General features: G+C 44.6%; 1 protein-coding gene across 1 annotated transcript in view; it reads left to right on the top strand.

The window, feature by feature from the left end:
* Nucleotides 1-24,322, top strand: part of SCARA5 (scavenger receptor class A member 5) — a 290,718-nt gene that overhangs the window by 235,404 nt on the left and 30,992 nt on the right. The window lies entirely within an intron of this gene.

Here is a 24,322-nt window from a genome sequence, read left to right as displayed (position 1 = left end):
CTGTTTGTATTTACTGCATATCTTGGTCCTTGTTGCGTTTTTTTTTGGATGAGTATTTCCTGCGCACAAAAAAACCCCAAGGACCATGTTTCCTGCATGTTTTCACGGATACCATAGACTTGCATGGGTGATTTTGGTGAAAAGCGCATGTTTAAGTATCCCACATTAACCTTGCATAATACTGAAGCATGAGCATTTACAAGCGACCGAAGCTTGAGATCTCCTCCTCACTGCCGCTTTATACCCCCTAGGAACTTACTGATTCCCATATTTAGGACACGCTCATTTGGAGTGGATTTGCCACGGAATTGCATCGATTTGCATCGCAAGTTGTGGTCCCCTCTGGGGACTAAAAAATTGTAAAAATTAAAAAAGTTTAAAGTTTTACTAATTCTGAAACAAATAAAAGGTAATAAATGTTGTTTAAAAAAAACAAAAACCTTTTTCGATATTTATAATTAAAGAAATCTAAATAATAAAAACAACAAAAACATATTTGGTATTTCTGCGTCCGATCTAGTAACGCATTTTATACCCCGCACTGTCTCCAAGAAAAAATGTAATAAACGATCAAAAAGTCATATATACACCATAATTGTACCAATAGAAACTACAGGACGTCCTGCACAAAATGAGCCCTCAGACAACTATGTCAACGGAAAAATAAAAAATTTATGGCTGTCAGAAAATAATTTTAAAAAATTAAATATCTTTGAAAAAAAAAAAAAGCAGTACAGCAAAAAAAACTATATAAATTTGGTATTATAGTAATTGTACGGACCCACAGAATATCGTTATCAGATTATTTTTGCTGCAGTCTGTATGCTGTAGTAACAAGATGCACCAAGAGATGGCGGAATTTAGTTTTTTTCCCATTTCACTCCACTTACAATTTTTTTTTACGTTTTTCTGTACATTATACGGTACATTAAATAGTACTATTAAAAAATACAACTCGTCCCGCAAAAATACAACAAGTCCTCAGACAGCTACGACAGTGGATAAATAAAAGAGTTATGTTTACTTAAAAGGGGGGAGAAAAAAACGGGGGAAAAAAACGGCCGCATCCTTAAGGTAAAAAAAAAAATCAAATGACAGTTACACTTCAAGGGCCTCTTCACATGACCGTATTTGCATATGCTTTTGTGTGCGTAAACTATGCATCCATTAGCTACTATAAATGATCACATTGCCCTTTCATATCTTCCCACCTGAGGTTTCCTGTAATGAGGCTGCGTTCACACTTGGCATTTTTTGCTGCATTTTTGAACCACAGCAAAAAAAACAAAAACAAAAAATGCTGGTTTTAAAAAACACGCGTATTATTAAAAAAATCTGCATGTGGTTTTTAAGAAGCACTCATATTTTTTGGATGCACTTTAAACATGCTGCAAAAAACGCCAAGTGCTAACATAACCTAATGGTCCACACCATCAAACTGGAGATTTTCCCATCAAATCAGGGCCATAGTTACAACAAGGCACTTGAGGGCACGAGCCCGGGGCGTCTAAAATAGGGGAGGAGCATCATTTTACAGCTATGATTTTTAGTTTATTGTGTTTATGTCACCTTAGTGCTGTTGACTATCCCACTCGTAAGCAGTTTAGCAGTAATACAATCAGCACACAACTGCCTGTGTGCTGACAATATTCATGGCAGACATTCATAGCAGCCCTGGAGGGTTTCACAAGGCCGCAAGCTGCCATAATACCCATTGGACCACCCGTAATCTTATTGCAGATGGGACATTTGGGGCATATGGTGAAAAGTGAACTCACTGATTTTAAAGAACAACATGTAATGCTCCATTTCTCCTGTGAGGGTGCTGCAGGGAAAGTAGACACTTGTTGCCAGGTCCCGTCTTAGACTACAGCTCATCACTGATCATGAAAGTACTCTCAGGTCATTTTCGGGGAGTCTTAAGTTGAACTTAAAAGGTTTAACAAACTGCACAGCCCAGCACAGATGGTTCCATTCACAACTGCATACTTTCTTTGGAATTTCAATGTTTGTCGCCGTCGCGAGAAAATAAGATGAACATAGAAAAATGGAAAATTAGAGATGAAATACAACCCAAATCACAAAAATTAGGCCTGACCTCTGATGAGGGTGGTCTTTCCTGTTTATTACAGTAAGTGACATCATACGGTTTGACCGTAAACCAACCACATAATAAAATATCACTACTCTTTTCTTCGGAGCGTTTAACAACACCCCACTCCCATCCCATAAACCCAGACGGGAAGAAATGAATGGGACTTTTCAGAAAGGTTCAGTCCCTCTAAGGTTTCATCAGAATTCCATTCAGCAGATGGTGGAACACAAAGTCATCCGGGCATCTTGTGCCAGTGTCTAGTAGGCACCGCTCATGGAAATTTAGATTTGTTAAAAGACTTATGTTCATCTTCTACAAGAGAGTTGGTCAGTAATTGAGACCGTTTTAAAATTAGGATATTTTTTTATTTAAAGGGGCCTCACAGGAAGAGACTCCGACGAATCTCATACTACAGCCGTTCTCATACTACACCATCAGCCTCAATGAAAGGGGTTATGCTGAGATGCAAACCCCTTTGAGAATGTGCGGCTTGGGCAATCAGCTGGCCACCCTAAGTTCTGCTCTTAGTTTCGCGGGTGGAAGTGGTGCGACACAGGATTCCGGATACGAGGCAGCAGATGGAGTAACAAAAATGTACAATATCAATTTACAAATATATGCAGAAATAAAGATAAACAATGGAGTAATGATGGTTAGGAAATTAAACTTATGCCTTTGAATACCAATGCCAATCTACGGCTATCCGAATGTAGGAATAGTTGTGTCGCTTGAACAGTCCATAATAACTGTGGTACCCTTGTGAACAATATGAAGTACACTCAACTATACCTTCACGAAGAAATACAGATTACAGAATACAATGCATAGTTGTCTTTGGTGGTTACCAATCCAAAACAGTCTTTCAGAAAGGCCGGTTTCCATATACTCTCTTCTAGCAGCTTTTCAATTTCTCCTGTAGCGCCTTTCAGTCCTTGTGCTTTCTCTCTGGTTCTGGTGTGTGTCTTCTTGTGTTGTGCCACCATTCAGGCTGTAACACAGTACTTGTGTTATTTTATAGGGTGCCTATCGTGCCAAGAATGTTTACTCTCCTCCTAGGAGGCGGGACTTCCACCCGGGGCTTGCACGTTCTTGGATCTTCCTTCGTACACTGAATCTGTCAAACAGCTTTCTGTCACTCTTCTCTGCTTCCTATGCCTTTTTGACACGGGGAACGGAGTTTAGCACTTGTTATAGCAGCTGAGCAGCTAAAGTAAGGGGGATAGCGGTGCACTGCTCACTGCTCTTACATAACAACCCCCAAGAAACTACTGAATTTGCCGACTAAACCTGGGGAAAGTAGTATTACAGGACTGCCACTCCCAAGAATGGCTGGACGGTAGAATGTCCACCAAAACGGGAACCGCTCTTTCTGAGCGGCACTCCTTTCTGGAACATAGAGGAGGATCCTGGGCAGGAGATCCCGCTGTATGACATTCATATGCCGCAATAGGCTATATATGAACAGGGGATGCCATCTTGGCACAATTTCTTTGATACACTTTTCGGTTCCAGTGATCTTGAGTGGGGAGATAGTAAGTTTTAATGGCTTGAGGGCCTACTGGGGGAGAAACATTTATTGAGTCCTTCACTTCCTTCCCATTATGCGTAATTAAAGACTGGGGGTACTCTAACACAAACCAATATGGGTCCTTGATTTTGGTATCCAGGACAGATGGGCTCGGTGTTTGGTTCTCATCCACTCTGTCCATGATCTTTGTCATAATTCTTCAGTCTTAAGCCCCTAGTTTTTTAGCAGTGCAGATCTTCATAAGAAGATAGATCTACACAGGTTCTACCACCTAGATGCGAACCAGTTATGGTCTTCTTCTCTCCTAGGGTTCCGTAGCAGCTGCGTGGTCTGTGAAACGTATTTTGTGTATAAGCATGGCTCTTCACTGGGATTTTCCATTAAAACTGATTAAAGAAATATGAATTCCAAAATAATCTGTATAGAAAGTTCAACTCATCCCGCCAAAAACAAGACCTCCTACATCGATGCAAAAATAAAAATGTTATAAGCCTATTGCTGCCAAGGACATTTGACGTCAAGACTTTAAATGCTTGCTGTGACTATAAAATAATAGCTAGAGCTTAGTGTCATATTAAAGCACAGAGTCTTAACGTACCTTTACACGGAGCGGTTATCACCCAAATTCTCTCTGGAAACGGCATATTTGGACGATAATTGTCCCATGTATGTGCGGCTGCCGACAGGACAATCAGCGAGAAATCGCTCACCTGTCAGATTCACTTGGCTTTTAGCAGAACTAAAGTTACTGTTGGGACAATTTTTGAGTAACTTCTGTTTACTGTGAATGAAGGTGGGCCGGAACAATCCCAAGCTGCGCCAACTTCGACAGCCTACAAGTTTGTGCACTCTAGAGGCTGGGTTACAGCAAATGTGGAGCGATATGCAGCATGATACCATACGGAGCCGATATGCCTCCATGCGTTTTTTTCCATTTCACTCCACTTAGGAAATTTCAAACGTTTTTCAGTACATTATAAATAGTACCATTGAAAAATACAACTCGTCCCACAATAAAGAAGTGACGTAGACGGCACATTGAAGAGTCTTTTTGAAAGTGGGGAGGAGAAACCGGAAAAAAAAGTCCGCGTCCTTAAGGGGTTAAAGGCGGTCGAAAAGTTCTCAGGTTTCTACTGTATGTTAGGCCTTTTCATTGGAGCTTTAATGTGACTAGGAAGTCCTCCAGGAAGACTTTCATTCCCAGGAAGACTATTTCTCTTGAGTTTCTTCTTCTGCACCTACTGTAAAAGCCGTGATGAACCTGATGAAGGGTTTATGAAGTCACTTCTTGACATGTTTACAGTTTATAGATATAACCTTTCATCTGCAGCACCTGTACCAGGGAGCACTTTCTTGTATTCTCTGCTCACGATCTTTGAGTTGGCGTTACTTAATGTAAGACTGTTTTATTGGTCCCAACGTGATCCCAAAACTAAGCTGCTTTACAAGCTGTTGGCGAATCTAAAGCAATTGGCAGAACAACTTGTTGATCCATTAGGATATTGTTTTTAAGAAACGGCGGGTGATGTCCTGGAGGATTAACCCTGAGAATCGTTACAGGAGAAACACTTCATCCATTAAGCTAGATAATATCGGTCTAGACAGAAAGTGCTCTTCTTCAGGAGTCTACACCCATGACTTCCCACATGGATTTAGAGTCTCAAAACGATACCATTTCCTTTACTGGCTGTTGTCTTTTGTTATAGAGCTCTAGTTTCATGTTGGCCCAGTCTCGCTGGCACTGTCCATGTGGTATGGACCGAAAATAGCTTTCTCGTCTCCACGGGCAGCATAACATTAGCAAAACACTCATTGGGTAACTGATCCCAAGGGTCATACTTTCTTCTCTCCTACCCCAAATGTGAAAAAGCGTAGGCATGAGTCAACTCTAGGATGGGGACCTATTTTGGCTTGGCTTAGGATGGACACTTTATTAGAGACACCTGCTCTTTCCTGTATGGAAATTAGAGCTGTGACCTCAGAATGCAGCATAAAACCGCATAACAAGTTTTCTGTGGATCAGTTTCAGTATGAATCCACATTAGATGGAAAAATTCAGTGATCTGAAAAACTTCTAACAAGACTGGGTCATCAGTGCTAGTCTACCTGGGGTACACAATTTTACTGCCAACTGCTTTGGGTTTTCCTGCGAAACCATGTGGAGAGTATATTGAGAATGGTGTAATCAAAGAATGACATCCAGTCAAAGGGGATGGAAACAACTTGTTGCTTGAAAAGAGTCAAAGGAGGATGTCAAGAATTATTCTGATGAACAGTCAACAGCAGCCAAACACAACACTGGTGCTCCAAGTAACATGTCCAAACATGCAACTCACGATTTCTTAGCCTGGATGTGCTATAACACTGCCAGCGTTGTGGAGTTTTCTTGTGCAGTGGTGTCGAGAGCATACCGAGAATGGTGTGATCCAGGAAAACCATCTAGTGAAAGAGGATCTTGTGGTTGGAAACAACTCATCACTGAAAAGGGTCAGAGGAGGATGTCAGGAATCATTCTGACAAACAGGCACTGCACAATCAAGAGCAAACTAAATACTACACTAGGTCCGCCAACTAACATGTCTGAATACACAACTTGCCGTTCCTTAGCACGGATGGGTATAACAGCAGACAACCAGTTCCAACGCCATTTTGTCTAAGAGAAATAGAAAGGCGAGACTCCAGTGGGCAAAAGAGCGAAAAAATTGTATCACTGAGCAGCAGAAAAACATCCCCTGGTCAGATGAATCTAGATATTTGTTACACCATTCTGATGGGAGGTCAGAATTTAGCGCAAGCAGCATGAATCGATGACCCCTTTCTGTCAGTTTGGTGAAGTAATGGTGTGGGAAAGGTGTTCTTGGCACACCCTGGGCCCTCTGATGATTATGGATGGATGCCATAATTAACTTTTGGCTCTGAAGTTCAAGGGAGGTCCAACAAACTACTAGAAGGGGGTAGTAAGAAAATGACTATTTGACACCAATTGTTGCCACTAATAACAAACAGCACCTTCAACCTGACAATTATAAAGTAAAAGCTGCACAGAAAAAATGATGTAAAAGTAATGAAGAGGCGAAAGCCAAAAAAAATTCCCAATGGGGATAAATTAGACAATAAATATCGACATTTAAAATAAAACTTGGAAAAAAGAAATCATATTTTTGAATTCCACCCCGATCTGCCCATCTAGTCATTCTATTGTGTGAAGCCTGATGAGTCACTAGGAGAAAAAAGTGTATGCAAATTATTGATTATTATTTTCTCAGAACAGAGAATAAAATATCTGAATAGCGAGAAGATTTATAGGCCCTTCAGCCTCACATGTCGCTGGAACCTCGGCCAACAACCACCGTGGCCAAAAGAGGAGAGCCAGATTAAAAAATTCTTGGCAAATTTCAAAGCTATGATTGATAAATTATCCATTTTAAGAGTTATAGCAAAATCTAATAATATATATATAAAAAAAAAACAAGTCAAAAGACACAAATTTTTTAAAAACTCTCTATTAATAAATAGTCAAAATATGGCTTACCACACAGATGAAGGTGAAATATCTGTCGACGACACCTCCAGTCTATGTTGGTGCCTCGCGCTATTCAAGAGAAAAAGATGGCCGCCAGATCTGGTTCTGTTATTATGCATTTTTTAGATTATGTGGTTTGGAAGGAAATTATCATTTCTATTTGAGTAAAAAAGTATAATAAAACATAAAAGAAAACCTCTCGCATCCCAGCCCACCAATTGTTCCTACCAGGCCATGTCATGTAACAAGAGAGACAGCAGACAACAACAAACACAAATCTAACTACAATTATCTTTATTTGTGTAGCGCCAACTTAATCCGCAGCGCTTACAAAGCACGATGGAAACACGAACAAGACAATTACATGCGGTCTACACTTATGTGGAAAGACGGGTGGGGGTGACACAGGAGGTACAGGGGCAGGAGATGAGGCACAGGGGAACACAAAACAGCCCAAAAATTACATATGGTATTACATCTTTGGGGTATTCTCAAACAATATAATACAAGTATACAAAGGAAGAGGCACCAGCAGTATTTTGTGAACTTCAACAATCAAAACTTTTAAACTGTTTCCGTCCTTTATAGTTACATATACCCCTTTGTTTTATTTATTTGTCCCCCACTCTCCCCCCCCAAGAACAAAACCCAAGATTCCCAACTAGGGGAATAAAAATTTAAAACAAAAGTTTTCCCCAGGACACGACCATCATCACAGCAAGCATTTAGTATCCTTGCACATAGTGAGGAGTAAAGAAGGAGAGACCTCTACATTTCCCCCTGGCCAATAAGCTAGTCAGATATGCCTGATGTGGCATTAGGGCAATGAAACCATCGAACCCATATAATAGCAATTCTGGCGGGACAGACTCAGGCCTTGTATGTCAATTTATATAGAGGGATGACCCCATTTACTTTACGCTGCCAAGAAGCTCTAGTGAATTATTTTTGGGTGTTTCCAGTTCAGCAATATAATTTTTTTAGCAAAAAGAACAGCAATTTAAATAGAGTGCGTGTTACTGTGTCAACCGAAATGTCCTCCACAAGGAAAAAGAGACAGATTTTAGGATGTAGGATACGCAGGGCCCCTAAGTGCATCTGCATCAACTCAAGCACATCTCTCCAATAGGCCGGCAAAACATGGCACTCCCAAAACATATGCATGATGGTGCCCACATTTACCAAGCATCTTGGGCAGTCTGCATTGGGAATTAGGCCCATGATACACAGGAGAAGAGGAGTATAATAGGTTCTGCGTAGGAACTTCACTTGGATTAACCTGTATTTCACACTGATCAAGGGTGGCCCCGAGCTGGCCAAAAGGCTTTCTCGGTCTTGAGGGATTAAAGGTATAGTTAAAGGGGCGGCCGTGTTGAAAACTCTGCTACGCTTTAGTGATAAAAAGTATAAATAGAACTTTTTGAAAAAAAAAATCATATTTTTGAATAACTATATTAATGATTCTTCCCCAGTTTCCCGCCTAGTCATTCCGTGTTATATCCCGTAATCAAGCTTGATGTGTCACTGGGAGAAAAATAATAGCAAATTATTGATTAGTAGTATTTTCTCTGAACAGAAAAAAAAATAAAAAAAGAGGATAGCAAGAAGATTTATAGGCCCTTTGGCCTCACATGCCGCTGGAACCTCGGCCAACAACCACCGTGGCCAAAAGAGGAGAGCCAGATTAAAAATTCTTGGCAAATTTCAACGATATGTTTGATAAATTATCCATTTTAAGAGTTATAGCGAAATCCAATAACATAAAAGCGAAAAAAACAAGTAAAAAGACACAAATTCTTTACAAACTCTGTTAATAAATAGTTGTGAGATGGTTACACAGAGAAAGACGAAGATATATGTCTGCCGTGACAAGGCGACGACACCTCCTGTCTATGTTGCTGTCACACTCTATTCCGAAGAAGAAAGAGAAAGATGGCCGCCAGTCACTGGCCCCGTCACAAGGAGCCCCGTCACATGGGGCCCCATCACAAGGAGCCCCGTCACATGGGGCTCCGTCACAGGGAGCTTCGCTTCTGTTGTTGTTATTCATCTTTTATATTATGCGGTTTGGAAGGAAATTTTATATATTTCTATTTGAGTAAAAGTAAAAAAAAAATCTATAATAAAACATAAAAGAAAACATCCGAGCCCACCAACTGCTCCAACCAGACCATGTTATGTATCAAAGGAAATGACAGACAACAACAAAAAAGACTATTATTATACAGTTTTTCAATAGAATTAACAAATATATTAAAACACAAAATGCCAAAAATTCTAAAACAGCCAATACTGTGTGCAAAAATGTCAAGAACCCCCCCCCCCACACAAAAGTCAATAAATTAACTTAGAAGATTTAAAAAAAGGTTATAGTCGTTTACCCCGCACCAGCAGAAAGTCACTAATAAGATGAAGGCTACACTGAGAATACAGAGCAAACTCAGAGGTTTAATGTCAGATTTTTTTGTTCCTTATAGGTCGGGTCGCGGTAATGCAACAAATTTACAGCGACTCATAGGCAACAAAATTGCTTTACATGTGAAGCGTGCCGCATAGTTTGTTACCATAAGCCATAAAAAAAAAATAATTAAAAAAAAAATTTATATATATATATATATATATATATATATATATATATATATATATATATATATCTACATACACACACATATACATATACATACATACATACACATACATACTAGCTGATATACCCGGCTTCGCCCGAGTTAATTTGGTACTGGTGATTATTTGGTGTTCACACGGAAAATCTTATGAAGTCGTCATTACTTTAGAGATACCGAGGAAAAACATATGTTCACCATTTTGCATGGTTCTTTGCGTTACCCAGGAAACACCATGTGGAGGTAACCATGCGATGTTTCCTTTATATAAAATGACACCAGGAAGTAAGAGAATTAGATTCCGTACGTAAAATTTGGCCGCTAATTATTTTGCACATAGAATTGAATAATCGAATTGGAAACCATTAATTTTTCCTATTTTGAACATAATCAATGCCCGTGCCAAATTTCAAGTTTCTATGACATCAGGAAGTGAGAGAATTAGATTCCGTGCGTAAAGATTGGATGCTAATTCTTTTGCGCTTAGAATTGAATAATCGAGTTGGGACCCATTACATTTTCTTTCTTATGACATAATCAATGCTCGAGCCAAATTTTATGTTTCTACGACATCGAGAAGTGAGAGAATTAGATTACGTATGTAAAATTTGGATGCTAGTTCTTTTGCGCTAGAATTGAAGAATCGAGTTGGGAGCCAATTACTTTTCCTATTTTGGACATAATCTATGCTTGTGCCAAATTTCATGTTTCTACGACATCGAGAAGTTGGAGAACTGGTGGAAAGTAAGTCAGTCAGTCAGTCAGTGAGGGCTTTCGTCTATAGATATAGATAGATATATATAGATAAATATATAGATATATATGGCACACCCACAACGTAAGTTGTTAAAATCACAAACAGCATCTCTCATAAATATCCTAAACCCCGTAAACTAATACAGACCCCCTAATTAAATACAAACCCTCAAAAAAGTACAGACAAGACTTTTTGAATATATATGGACCTTAAAGGGGTTTTCCAGGAGAATACTACTGATGACCCCAGGATAGGTCACCAATAGTGGATTGACTGAGGACCCTGGCTGATCAGCTGGTCGGTCGCCCACTGACAGCGCCTTTACAGACAGAGGTACAGAGCAGCAGCAGAAGTGCAGGCTGGGGTCTCATTAAGATCAATGCACCTACAGTTACAAGCACCGGCCACTACACAGGAGTTGGAGCAGGTGCTTCCGCTCCATACCTCTGTGCATTGAGGAGCTGACAGTGAGCACCCGATCACTTGCTCGGCCAGGACACCCAGCCGATCAACTACTGATGACCTATCTTTAGGATCAATCATCAATAGTATTGCTCTGTAGATAAAGACCCTACACCAGAAACACTAAACTGAAACAGACCCTAGACCAAACTAAATTACTATAGATGCCCTAAATAATTACAAGCCCCTCACAATAGAGGGATGGGACTCTTTCTCTATACTGAACGACCCCACTCCAGTGAGATCACAGGATGTTTGGGTGTGTCGGTAGCCTGGGATCTTGTTAACACCTGCCATGTACTTCTGCCTATTAAGATGTGCCTGTAGCATGTCATAATAGATTGCCTGTAGAAATACAATATACTAAAATAGTGAGTTGCTGTAGTATATTTTATAAGTGATCAAACAATCACAAGTTCAAGTCCCCTATGGGGAATAAAAAAAAGGGTCAAAATAAATATTGTTTTTTTCATTCTAAAAGATAAAAAAAATGGAAAGTGTTAAATCCCCTTTTACCACGCTTAATATAGAAAAACACAACATATTTGGAATTGCTGCATTCAAAAAGTCCAATCTATTAAAATTGTGTTTATGTACACCAAAACTGCGCTTGAACCCGTCTCCAAGAATAAAAAGGAATCAAAAATTTGTGTGTAACCGAAAATGGTATAAATAGAAATAAAAAAATCATAGTGCTGCTGAGAACGGGACTCTTGTGTCCCTCTCCGTCTCTGCAGGGGTCACTTCTTCGCCAGCAGTGATATCACCATGAAGGGAGTGCAGGCTGAACATTCACAGTCAGATCTCCATTCAATTCAATGGGGCTGATGGAAATACCCGAGGGGGTCTCCTCCTCGCCACAGGGGGCATAGTAACCCTGCAGTGAGGAGGAGGGGGGACTCAGTGGAGAGACCCCCACAGATCAGTAAGTTATTCCCCATCCAGTTGATCCTGTAGATGGGGAATAACTTGTAATCTTGGTACAAGATTTAGGCCGGCTTCACACTGGGGATAGGCTATCTTGCGTTGTGAGAGTGAGTGAAAACACATGAAAATGAAACCAATGATTTTCAATGGTCTCATTCTCATTTGCGATGTCTTCTCTGCACACTCACAGCACTAAGAAAAATCTGCGCTATCGCCCATTGTTTTCAATGGGGCTGGCACCAGCAGCGCTGGCCCCATTGCAAACATAGGGAGTACATCGTGCTCCCCTGACCCAGCTATGACAGCTTTGACAGGGGATTATTTCATCCCCATGGGGAAAACGGGGATGAAGTTATCCCCTTCCACAGCTGTCACAGCTGTGGCAGAGGTCCACAATGCTATCTTATTGCTTTCAAATGGGGCTAATGCTGCTTTTACTCCCATTAAAATCAATGAGTTGCAGGCAACCCCTGCAGCAATGATTTTCGGGGAAGGGCTTATAATATAAGCCCTTCCCTGAAAAATCACCCCTAGCTGTAAAGAAAAGCAGAAAAAAAATTTAAACTCATCTAGACGAGCTGGCCGGCTGTTCTGTCTGTCCCCGGCAGTCATCTCTTGTCTTCTGCAGGCCGGGGATTGAAAAATCCCCGCCTCCAGAAAACGCTGCCTCTGATTGGCTGAGCGCTGTAACCAATCAGAGGCAACACCCAGCCGTCATTGAATAATTGCTGAGTGCTACCTCAATCACAGACAGCGCTCAGCAATTCATTAATGATCAATTTTAGTTTTTTCCATTTCACCCCACAAAAATCTAAAAGTTTTCCAGTACATTATATGGTATATTACTGTGTATTAACCCCATAATGCTGCATGATGTAAAGTTACATCATGGAAATTCAGGGTTTGTATGGAATGGGATCAAGGGTCGATCTCTCCTAATACAATGCGGATGTCAGCTGCCTTTGACAGCCCTTAAGGGGTTAAAAAGTACCATTGAAAAATACAAGTAGTTCTACAAAAAACAAGCCCTCAGTTGTGACTAAGTTGTGCTGGTAGAAAAAAATGGAAAAGGTTATTTTTTGAAAGTAGGGGGAAAAAAAACAAAAATGAAAAATTGCAAAGTAGTAAAAAGTTAAACAAATACAGACAAATCCATCTAGATAAATACAGATCACTGACCAGACCCCCAAAGTACAGTATCCAGACCCCCAAAGTATAGTATCCAGACCCCCTCAACAATGATTTTACAGCTCCAGCATGGGGTTATAGTGTAACATACATAGTGCCTTTCTTGTGCTCAGCTCTGCTACATCTGCAGATGGATTCATTAGATTCTAATAAGAGATGAGCGAGCACCAAAATGCTCGGGTACTCGTTACTCGAGTCGAACTTTCAGTGATGCTCGAGAGTTTGTTTCGAGTAATGAACCCCATTGAAGTCAATGGGCGACTTGAGCATTTTTGTATATGACTGGTGCTCCGCTAAGGTTTTCATTTGTGAAAATCTTAGCAAATCACCAAAGTCATGTAAAAAACACAGAAATGGATAGGGCAGGCGAGGAGCAACATGCAGGGCTGCATTTCGGGCTCTGAGGTCTCACTATTAAGCCACAATAGTGGCAAGAGTGAGACCCCCCCCCCCCCACTGACAGCATAACGATCGTTCTCCTCTGCCACAGCTGTAACAGCTGTGGCAGAGAAGAACGATGTTAGCCCATTGAATTCAATGGAGCCGGCAATACAGCCGGCTCCATTGAAAGCAATGGGCTGCCAGCGAGCGCGGGATGAATTTTCGGGAAGGGCTTAAAAATATAAGTCCTTACCTGAAAAAGAAAGATTTTAGTGTAAAAAAGAATAAAAATGCAGGCATTCTCTTCAATGGAGCCGCTGCTGCTGCCGGCGACTCCATTGAAGACAATGGTCCGCTGGCACACCTGAATTCTTTTTCAGGGAAGGGCTTTAAATATAAGCCATTCCCTGGAAATGAATTAAAAGTGATCTAAAAAAAAAAAAAAAAAATAGATACTCACCTCCCTTCAGCTGCCGGGGCACAGCCGCGTCTTCTCCTGCTATCGCCTGCACTGTGGTGCTGAACTGCTGTCATTCAGCTGAGAGCTGCGCTGAGCCAATCAGAGGCAACACTCACTCACCCATTCATGAATTCATGAATGGGTGTGAGTGAGACCTGCCTCTGATTGGCTCAGCGCTGAGCCAATCAGGGGCATGTCTGACTCACACCCCCTTCACACCCACTGCAGGTCGGCCGCGCTGAACTCCGTCTGCCGGGACAAGGTGAGTATATATATATATTTTTTAATTTTACACATTTCTGGATGAATTGCAGGTAAGGGCTTATATATTTAAGCCCTTCCCGACAATTCATCCCGCGATCGCCGGCAGCCCATTGCTTTCAATGGAGCCGGCTGTATTGCCGGCTCCATTGAATTCAATGGTCAGTGCTCGTTTAATCGAGACGAGTACCGCGTGGTGCTCGTCTCGAGTAACGAGCATCTCGAGCACCCTAATACTCGAATGAGCATCAAGCTCTGACGAGTATGCTCACTTATCTCTAGTTCTAATATAAATCTGTAACCCGAGAGGGAAGAGATCAGCTGCAGGACGGCTTTCACTATCTCAGCTCAGCTGCTCCTCTACATGCTTTTACTTGAAGCAAACTATACGATATAACTGTAACCGAGATTCTGTTGACAAACTTGACTCTGCTACATCTGTAAATCACAGGTTATGATAAGAAAAGCTATCCAGAGGACCGACCTCTTCAATTATAGCTCTGCTACATCTCTAGGTGTATTATGTGCAGAAAGGATTCCTCCAGATCTGCTATGCTGCCGTTGACACATTCACCTCCACTACGCCATACAAACACAGCTCTGCTAGATAGCCTATATTGTGCATGTATTCTCTGCTGTCCAGTCGCTGGTCGCTAAACCAAAGCTCTGCGCCATTCCAATATGTGTAATACGGAGTCCTCGGCCAAGTGAAATTCCAGAGTGCGGCATAAAAATAAGCGCAGGAAATATTACCGCATTCCCTTCATGTCATAATAAAATAACATGACCCGATCTGTGCAAATCACACCAATCACTTTGCTGGATCACATTATCTTGTTACTCTAATTGGGGGAGGGTAACAACAGCAATGAAAGAGGGCCCCCTACTGGTGTGATCTAATGGTACCATGAGGGCTGGAGTAGAGTTGCATTGCTTGCTGACTGTTTCCACCTGTTAGCTTTTTTACTAACTTTACTGTGATGGTAGACAGTGTGAGAACATTGGAAAAACCTAGTTGGTCCCCTTTCACATGGGCCTCCAAATCTATACATAAATCACTTATCCTGTACTGATCTTGAGTTACATGCTGTATTATACCCCAGAGCTGCACTCATTATTCTGCTGGTGGAATCACTGTGTACATACATTACTTATTTAATACTGTTCCTGAGTTACATCCTGTATAATACTGCAGAGCTGCACTCACTATTCTGCTGGTGGAGTCACTGTGTACATACATTACTTATCCTGTACTGATCCTGAGTTACATCCTGTATTATACCCCAGAGCTGTACTCACTATTCTGCTGGTGGAGTCACTGTGTACATACATTACTTATCCTGTACCGATGCTGAGTTACATCATGTATTATACTCCAGAGCTGCACTCACTATTCTGCTGGTGGAGTCACTGTGTACATACATTACTTATCCTGTACTGATCCTGAGTTACATCCTGTATTATACTCCAGAGCTGCACTCACTATTCTGCTGGTGGAGTCACTGTGTACATACATTACTTATCCTGTACTGATCCTGAGTTACATCCTGTATTATACTCCAGAGCTGCACTCACTATTCTGCTGGTGGAGTCACTGTGTACATACATTACTTATCCTTTACTGATCCTGAGTTATACCCTATATTATTCTCCAGAGCTGCACTCACTATTCTGCTGGGGGAGTCACTGTGTACATACATTACTTATCCTGTAAAGATCCTGAGTTACATCCTGTATTATACTGCAGAGCTGCACTCACTATTCTGCTGGGGGAGTCACTGTGTACATACATTACTTATCCTGTACAGATCCTGAGTTACATCCTGTATTATACTCCAGAGCTGCACTCACTATTCTGCTGGGGGAGTCACTGTGTACATACATTACTTATCCTGTACTGATCCTGAGTTACATCCGGTATTATACCCCAGAGCTGCACTCACTATTCTGCTGGGGGAGTCACTGTGTACATACATTACTTATCCTGTACAGATCCTGAGTTACATCCTGTATTATACTCCAGAGCTGCACTCACTATTCTGCTGGGGGAGTCACTGTGTACATACATTACTTATCCTGTACAGATCCTGAGTTACATCCTCTAGATCTTTTTTATTATAAAATAAAAAAACATAACAAGAGCACAAATATCGCTCAGAAAACATAACCATATAACAAAACCAAACTGAAACCCGCCTTAAAGGGGTTCTGACATGAATAATTTTTTTATGCTTTAGCAGCCATTGTCCCCTGGTGTGCCTAATGGACCCAGGGAACCCAGGGTTTAATGGCTGCTAAAGCATAAAAATATAACACTTACCTTGTCTTCTGTTGTTGTTGACATCGGGGGGTCAGCTCCCGGCAGGCAGTCTTCTTCCTCCAGCAGCCGCGCCGCTCCGGGATCGCGCGCATGCGCAGTAGAGAGGTGCCCTCTGACAGGAGTCAGGACGGGCTGCGTCTCCACTGCGCATGCGCAGCACTCCGGAGTTCAGCCGGACGGACGGGCCGCCCACAGCAAGCACTGCTTGTGACGTGCTTGCTGTGAGCGGTCCGTCCGTTGACCTCGGAAGTGCCTGACGGACGGAGCAGAGCCAGGAAGCGGTCTTTTTGACCGCTCCTGCTCTGCTTTAAAGGCACAGAAGATGATGCCGGCTGGAGGGGACATGCCTGGCGATCGGGCCAGGCCAGGCAAGGTGAGTACAATTTTTTTTTCTTCATGTCAGAACCCCTTTAATTCAGAGAAAACAAAAGGGTCCATCTGGTCTAAACTAATCCCTACACCACACTGCAGACAGACCGCACTCACTCACACTTACCAATACAATATAATATAACACCCCATGACAGAAATAACACAACCCACAGGATCCAGTCAGAGATAAAACAAGGACCCGAGAAACAACTAAAACTCCAATAACAGTTACCTAACAATAATACACGCTATATATATATATATATATATTTTAAATTTTATATACAAACCACCACACCCCACCCCTACGGTGCAGCCTGGGAGCCACACCTGCTTCCCAAGTCTGTGCTCAATGTCTATGTCCAGGACGAGCCAAGCTGCACTGCATACACACACCTTGCCCGCTGCAGCCTGAGGGCCATGCCCCCACACCAACAGTCCGTGCCCAGTGTTCATTGTCCAGGACGTGTCAAGCTATGGCTAAATCCCCCCTCCCCCTAATAACCCACCACCCAACCTATCTATAACCTCTTGTACCAAACTTATAATACAGTACCTCACAACAAGAATTAAGCAAAAACACACAATACCACCCGAAAGCCTAAGGCTCAGTTACCTGCAGCCGTACTACTTCATCTTAGACCAAAAATAAAACTCTAGTAGTGGCACACACAGCCCTCCACCAGGACTGGATATGATAAGCCGGGCACCAATAACTAAAGAAATCTATCCCTAGGATTACTCTATCCCTAACATTTCCCTACTTCTTCCCTAAAACTTACCCTCAGAGAAACTGTCCCTACCTTTCCCTATTCTGTCCCTAAAAAGACCCTAACAATAGGAAAACTGTCCCTAACGAAAGACAAACCCTCTCCATAGGAGAGCGGCCTTATTAGTGCCCAATCTCTCACAATCCAGAGAGCGCACCTTCACCAGGTCACCCAAAATGTTTCTATTCACCTCATCCGCGGGGAGGATTTTCTCTTCTGTCGACACTAAGCACCATGCATTCCAAATGTGAAACCTGACCACTAAACTGACTAGGAATAAAGTGCCCCGGTCCCTGCCACAAAAGTCCCTGAATGCCCCACAGACCCATTCCGCATACGAGAGGCGTGCCAACCTGGGCCAACCAATGGAGGCTCCCACCCGATTGTATACCTCTGTATTAAAGGGACACTGAAGCAGGAAATGCTCCATGCTTTCCAGCACATTGTTGCACTCCTGGCGGGGACAACCCCTATCCACCAGAGGCCTGCTCTTCAAGTTGCCCCTTACATGCAGTCTCCCATGGAAACAGCACAAAGTCAAGTCCCAAAACTTCAAGGGGATCCTGTCAGAATTCAATAAACGTAACCCTCCCTCCAGGTCCCGACTTGGGCAGTCCTTGAGCGCCAGGGGCTTCTGGAAATGGGTCAACAGAACCCTCTTATCGAGGAGTTTCCTCGACAGAGTTCTGATCTCCCACATCCCCAGACCCCACCGACGTATCATCTTCACAACCACAGTAGCGTAAGCCGGAAGATGCCCGTGTGGCATGCGAAGATCCTTCACTCGCCCTCCTGTCTCCCATTCCTGGAAGAAAGGCCGAAGCCATCCCCAACAGGAGAATACCCACGGAGGAGCCCTCTCCTGCCAAAAGTTGCCTATGTTGATCTTAACAAAGGTGTTTACGAGAAACACCCCTAGTCTCCTCGTGCGGTACGTGACATCTCTCCTAATTAGGTTCAACCTATTCCCCCACAACATTAGGAAAAACAGGTTGTAGACCCGAGTCCTGCTCCCAATACAGGGAGCAGGTATGTTTTTATCAGGTTAACCCTTTCCCGAAGGGTCAAAGACCAACGCTTCCACTGGGCCACCTTCTGAGTGGCACCATCGAGCCTGACCACCCAATTTTGTATGGGGCAATCTCTCCGACCAAATTCGATGCCGAGAACTTTAGCCAAGTCCTGGGGCACTGGAAGGGTGTCCGGGAGACCAAATGTAGGATCTCCCCTTCCTAACCAGAGACTTTCGCACTTATCCCAGTTGATGCCGAACCCGGATGCTTCCGAATAGTGATCCACCTCCGTCATCACGTACTCTGCCTCCCCCCTCGAGGGCACAAATACTGTGACACCCTGAGGGTGGCTTCCGGCACCGTCCGATCCATTCCGACCCCCGCCATAGGCCCACCATCAATCCTCCTAAGGAAAGGATCAATAGCAAACACGTACAACAAGGGGCTCAGAGGACGAACCCTGATGGACGCCAGACCCAACCTCAAATGGGTGGCCGACCCAATCGTTCACCAGACTGGGAAAGTCTCAGCCCCCGCATACAATGTCTTGAGCCAATTGACAAACCCCACCGGCAGGCCATATCTCAGAAGAACAGACCAGAGGTACTCGTGGTTAACCCGATCAAATGCTTTGGCCTGATCCAAGGACAGCAAGTACCCCTCCCAGTGACCTGCCCTACTCTGCTCCACTGTCTCCCAGACACCGAGAACAGCACTAAAGGTGTTACGACCTGGAACAGAGCAATGCTGGGCCCCCGAGAGGAGTCGGCGTGCAAACTTGACCAGCCAATTAAACAGCACTTTTGCCAGAACCTTCCTGTCCGTATTGAGAAGCGCTGTGGGACGCCAGTTCTCAATGCGGCTTGAGTCTTAACCTTTTGACAGAATGATCAAGGCCGACCTCCTCATTGACTTTGGGAGAGTGTCCGAGGAAAGACACTCCTTGAATATCTCAGTCAAGAGGGGACTCAAGAGGTCCTTAAAGGTCTTATAGTACTCAGATGTTAATCCATTCGGTCCTGCTGATTTTTTGAGCGCAAGCCCATCAATCCCCAGTTTAACTTCCTCTATGTCGATCTCCTCTGTCAAAACATTAAGGGAGATGTCATTCCCTGGCTCAGAAACAGCTTCAGCCAGGAAAGCCGACATCACATCTCGATCTAGATCCCTCTTTCTCAAAAGGTGCGAGTAGAAGTATCTGACGACTTCCAGAATCCCTGATCTGGACCTGTTCAGAGATCCCGTACCATCGATCAGTTCAGTGACAACTTTATGATTCACTGACATCTTGCAGTTTCTGTAAGGGTCAGGCGAGTGGTACTTCCCGAAATCCCTCTCAAAAACCAAAGATGCGTGCCTATTATATTGGCACCCTTTGAGCAAAGACTTCACTCTGGAGATTTCCTCGTGGCTACCTCCAGTTAAGACAAGATGCTCAAGTTTCCTCCTCAGGCCCTGATAAAGAAGGTACTTACTCAGGCTCCTGAGGCTAGAGAGCTGTTGGAAGAACCTCGCCGTCCTGATCTTGAACATCTCCGACCACTCTGACTTACTGCTACAAAAATCCAGTAATGGTACCTGGCTCTGCAGAAAATCCTCAAAGGATTGTCTTAGCTCTGCTTCCTCCAGGAGTGACGAATTCAGCGTCCATAAGCGTCTGCCCATCCGGGGAGTCTCTGCAACATTCAGGGAAAACAAAATCAGACAGTGGTGGGAGAATTCCACCTCAACAACAGAAACTGGTGAAGAGAAGGCTTCCTCCTTCAAATAAAACCTGTTTATTCTAGACCTGCTCTCGCCTCTATAATAGGTAAACCCCTCGTGGCCTGGGGTGTGCCGGATGTGGACATCCACCAGGCGAGCTTCACTAGCTATGCTATTAAGCGCAACACTATCATAAGTCAGCTTACCTAGGGAGCCTCCCCTGTCACGGGTCCTCGTGACTGCGTTAAAGTCACCCCCAAAGATCACCTGCCAACTGGTAAAAAGGTACGGCTTGAACCTCATAAAGAGATCCTTGCGGTCCCACTTGGTTTGGGGACCGTAGATGTTGATTAGCCGAAGCTCCTGTCCCTTCATGAGAACATCCAGGATCAAGCACCTCCATATTTCTAACTCTATAACCCTTCGGCATTCAACCGCTGCGGTAAAAAGGACCGCAACTCCGCTATATGGCTCGGCCGCAATAGACCAGTAAGATGGACCAGACCTCCATTCCCTCCTTGCCTTATGTACAGCTGCCAAATTTGGCAGCCTGGTCTTTTGCAAAAACAAAATGTCGGCTTCAACGCGGCCGAGAAAATCAAAGGCCTCAAATCTAGTCATATCAGACTTAATGCTGGCAACATTAATGGTTACTAGTGTTAACGGAGCAGGTGCCACCATCACTGGTGATTGAGTTAGATGGCTTTCTTCTTCCCACCCCCCTTCTCATCAGGGTCAGAGGATGACCCCTGGCAACGTTTCTTGGACACTAAAATGTCCATGGCAAGGGGCTCCTCAACCTCATCCTCCTTGCCACTGGGCTCCGGGCCAGCCCTCCCCCTGGAGGTCCCCAAACCCCCACAAGAGGAAGGCTCAGCACCGCCTGTAGGCCTCACGCTTGCCCTAGACACCTCTCCCTCCGCCTCCTCCGAAGAGGAGAAGAGAGCTTGGTACCTGTTGGAGAGACGAACAGGAGGAGAGTTTAGATTGCCCTCCTACACCTGGCCTATTGGAGGGGAATATCTTCCTTCCCTTTTTTTCCCCCTTTCTTGGCACCCTGCTTGCACTTTTTCTTTTTCCACTCATCTTTGACCTCACCCACACTTTCATAGTGGGAAGAATCTGAATAAGTGGCATCCTCTTCCCTTCGGATCCTGCTGACCTCGTCCTCCAGCTCCCTGTCCCCTGGAGCTTTCCCCAAATGATTTGTATCCGGAGCAGGGGCCAGCATTGATCCACCTGCCGCCTGGGTTTCCACCAGCTCTCTCCCCTTCCCCGCTTCTCTTGGCGCCTTAGCTTGGCTGCCCCAGCATGTTTGTTCTTCCTTGGCTCCATCGCCTCTGCTAGTCCCCTCCCCTGCAGAAGCAACCTCACGGCTCTCCTCTACTGGGGCTATGACCGCATTGGCGAAAGAACGTGGACAGCGACTGAATGGGTGACCGAGGTCACCGCACAGGTGACACCTAATCTCTGCACAAGATGCCGCAAGATGATCTACCTCGCCACACAGAGTGCACTTGATGACAATACAGGCCACACTCAAATGTGTGGGGTCGCCGCACTTGTGACAGAGATTCGGCTGCCCCTGGTAGAAGGCCAAGATACGATCCCTGCCAAGGAAGGCCGCAGATGGTATATGGGCCACCGAATTCCCTGAACGCTTAAATTTCACCATAAATGTCCAGGCTCCGGACCAGATGCCATGTTTATCCCGGTTCTTATTGGGCATATCCACCACCTCTCCGTACCAACTTAGTCAAGTCAAGATATTGTAACAAGAGAGTGACTCGTTATGAGTCAAAACGGTCACTCTCTTGACTCCAGTCTGGCGGGTTACGACTTGTGCAGCAAAACCGCACCAGTCGGGCTCGTCCTTCATCAACTCGTAGTTCCCCCAAAAGAGCTCAAGGCCCTCTGGGCGAACAAAGCTAATGTCGAACTCAGACGTGCCATAAGGATGGATCAGGGCATAGATGTCACTTGTCCTGAAACCTATCTTCAGCAGAAGCTTCACCACCTTACTCCTGGATGGGCACAAATCATCACCTCTTCACTGAAGACGAGCCACATTCCTACGACCAATATCCTGCCTGGTTGTCGGCAGAGACCAGAAGGTCTCCCCCCTTTGTTCTCGGAAGGCACCAAAACCATGTCTCTCCACCCAGAGAGACAAATCCACAACTCTGTCACCTACATTCATCTAGCTCTCCCCCTCCTCAAGGCCTCCAGGAAGAGCCATTGCAAAATGCCGTCCCCAGAGCCCAAAGACAAGGAGGATGCATCCCCTCTCTCTCCAGTGGCGACAGTGGCATAACTTCTACCAAATGTTGTCGCCGCTGGAGGGGTGACTGGATGCTGGCCCATTCCCTGCCTACTACCCGAAGCCCCACTCTCCTGTACAGGTGATGGCATACCTCCCATGGGATTGGGGGCATCCGGAGGTCCCGGAGCCTCCGCCGGAGCAGGGGCAGCACTAACAGTTGTTTCATTCACATCACTCATGCCTTTCTTCCCTTTTGCTGGTCCAGGACCTGCTTCCCTTTTGTTCTTAATGTTGCCCTTTCCACATGGCATGCCCAGGGAGATTCCATCTGGCTGAGGCTGGAGACCAGAACTGACAGAAGCAGCCTTAAGTCCAACATTACGCTTTGTAGGAGCTGTCTCTGCAGCCTTAGCTCCGCCCAGTTTCCCAGCCATTCTGGGACTTGCAGTTCTTTTTACCTGCTTATTTGTTATTACGGTATCATCATGATAGGTGGGAGGATCGGCAGACTTGGACACCACCCACTGCACCCCTTCTACACCTGACAGGCATTTTAGGGGCACAGGTGGGACAGCCAAGCACCACTAGTGGGACCTGATGCCTGACTGCCCCCCCCCCCACACTGGGGGGCAATCATCAGCACCAGCGCCTCTGGATTGGCCGCGACCCCTCATTCCATCTTTCCCATGGACCTTCTCTGACTCCTTATCACCTCTCTTCCCACTACTGGCACAAGCAGGAATGGGATTTTGGGCCATATTAACCCTCTCTCTTTCCCAGTCCCCTGCACCAGACCCACAGCAGAGCCCAGGACTAGGGGTATACCAGGGCTAGCACCCCGGTCTGACTTTGCAGCTGGCCCGGAGTGCTTGGTGACGTACACAAACCTCTCTTGTACGGTGGTTTTCATCATCTTTTTTTTTTCTGTTTCTTTTTGCCCGCAGATGTTCCTTCAGGCATGTCGTCACTAAAGTACATATTTTACATCCTTTTGGGTGACTCTTGCAGCATAATTTGTTGCATTATCAGGGCCTCCTCACCGCTGCTGCTGCCATCTTCTGCGTCCTCAGCATTGGACTCCTCCGATGTGGGGGGCAGGCTAACCTGCTCGGCAGGAATGCTGCTCCCTGCAGTTCCCCTCTGCTGTAGGGACGGCTGCTTCCCAGATCATACCGCCATCCCGTCCTGCGCATCCTCTGACTCGTCTGAGCTGTTGTCACTGCTCACATGCGCCATTCCGGAAAATCGCTCGTCGTTTAGGAGCTTTTCTCTGAACGGGCCGCTGGCTTGGAGTATCCTATACCTCTCCTCTTTGTAGTAATCAACAGCCTCCTTGCAGGCTTTAACTTTCTCCGCTACAGTGATCTTCTTCTTTCCCTGCGGCGCTTTATCCAGATCACTGAGGGCTGTCTGCAGTTCTCAGCGATATTTCTGAAGCTGCCTACTAACCTCCTTATAATCTTTTAAACTGGCCGCTATCCGAGATGCCATGTCAGTCACGGATTAACCCCTCTTGCGCTCTCCCCAGCTGGCACTTGTAGGTGCCTTTGCAGCACTGACCTTGCCTTTGGTTTGGCTTCGGGTCATCCTGTGCTTCACGTCCTCCCTGGGAGTCTGGGTGACATTGCTCGCACCCCGACTGGATCCTCTCCCCTCCTCTGGTTCATTCCTCCC

This window comes from Eleutherodactylus coqui, chromosome 1 (assembly GCF_035609145.1).
Source record: "Eleutherodactylus coqui strain aEleCoq1 chromosome 1, aEleCoq1.hap1, whole genome shotgun sequence".
Classification (NCBI taxonomy): Eukaryota; Metazoa; Chordata; class Amphibia; order Anura; family Eleutherodactylidae; genus Eleutherodactylus; species Eleutherodactylus coqui.
Note: the sequence above shows the minus strand (reverse complement) of the source record. Positions and strands in the feature narration are given on the sequence as shown.